This window comes from Aplysia californica, unplaced genomic scaffold, assembly GCF_000002075.1.
Source record: "Aplysia californica isolate F4 #8 unplaced genomic scaffold, AplCal3.0 scaffold00049, whole genome shotgun sequence".
Lineage (NCBI taxonomy): Eukaryota > Metazoa > Mollusca > Gastropoda > Aplysiida > Aplysiidae > Aplysia > Aplysia californica.
In genome coordinates, this window is record NW_004797319.1 from 890,617 (window position 1) to 892,312 (window position 1,696).

Genomic DNA, 1,696 nt, shown 5'->3' on the forward strand with positions numbered 1-1,696 from the left:
GAAACAGAGAGAGGGGGAGGGATGCAGAGAAAGAGAGACGGGGAAGAGAGGGTGGGGAAGAGAAGAGAGAGGGAGGGGGGGGCATAATAATATTATGACTAATAGGTAGGAAACTTCCTGAGGAAACAAAAGATGTCAGCATCAGCTGTTTGTAGGGTTGTACACAAGTCGATGAATCACACAGAATTGTTTGTTTTCCCCTTTTGTCATCAGTCACTGTGTAGGTTCAACGCCCCCCAGAACCCTGTAAGGCCCTGCGCACACTAAAACAATACTTTCACGCAAGGTTACGAGGTGACATGTCATTGGATTTTGAAGAGAAACAAACTAGCGAAAATTCCTCATTTGTATACTTGTGTGCGCAGGACCTTTTGTTATTAATTATTGGGCGGGACTTACGCTTTTTTCAAATCCAAGAAAGCCCAGGATGCGACCTACGGTTTTTTTAATAGTCGGGACCTTCAAGTTTCACGTGCATCTCCGATAGGATCGAGACGAATTGGTGAAGAGCAAAGAATAATCCAAGAAAAATGAACATGTTTAGATTGCCTTCTCGGGGATTTGAATTTGGGCCATCTGCTCCATGGTCTAGTATGATATCAACAGGGATTTTGGTCGGCACACAGACTTATAAAATAAAATCCTAGATCATGTACTCTGACTTATTTCCGGTTCACCATGGAGCGCATCGTTTAAACCTAACGAGGGGCAAGGGAGGAAGTTGTCTCAGACACCAGCTTCTTCGGTTCGCAAGGGATTGCGCAATTGTCTGCACCCAGCGGCGAAGGGTGTTACCTTAAAACGGCTATAATTCAGTCAAATGTTGGTGGACTTGATTGTATGAGCTCTCAAACTATTCGTGATTGGACAAAGGGTCCCATCATGGGTGAAAATAGGTAGTAAATGTAGCACAGAATCGGGTGTAGATCTTTGCGTTGGCGAAATCAGTACCCCAAAACGCCACGTAAATGGCGAGCTCGTGAAACGCGGACCAAATAAATAGCCATTTAAAATTTTAAGTGGCAAGCCAAAACTATTCCTGGACGGTAGATCTACCCTTCCTTTGGGCCTGCCTGTGATGCGCACGCTTCACATCGAAGGTATCATAAAGAACTGAGGGCGGCACCCATGACAGCCGGTGGTCTGAGTGAATAAGTCTTTGTGATGTATTCAATCAATCGATTTCTGTCAACCTCGCTCCTGCTCTATTTCTGAAGTTGATTCTTGTGAGGGTTTTTTTTTATCTTTGATTAGTTAGAGGAGAGGAAGAGGGTGGACGTATACCTGGTTGGGTAGACATATCTGGATATTAATGAGTTGTAATGTAGAGGTTCTGCTTCACCATCAACATGATTTATATCATTTCTGAATCAAGACAGTTTCGACCTAGCCTATCAAGGAAAACACGTACCGAAGGGAGGAACAAGATCTCTACATCAAGGCAAAGATACTCGTATAAAAAAGACTTACCCAGGCCTCCAGGGAAACCGGGAATGTTTCTAGTGTTCTCGGGTCTTCCGGGATAGTAATAGTTGTTAAGCTCATAGACTAGCATGATCACTAAATTGTGTTGCAAGTGCTGTGAAACTTCATAAAACAAAACAATCTTTCCACCAGACAGTTCCCAATGAAGCCTAGTTTTACATGGTGGCTTTCTACAGTAGCCTGCTCTCTCTCTCTCTCTCTCTCTCTCTCT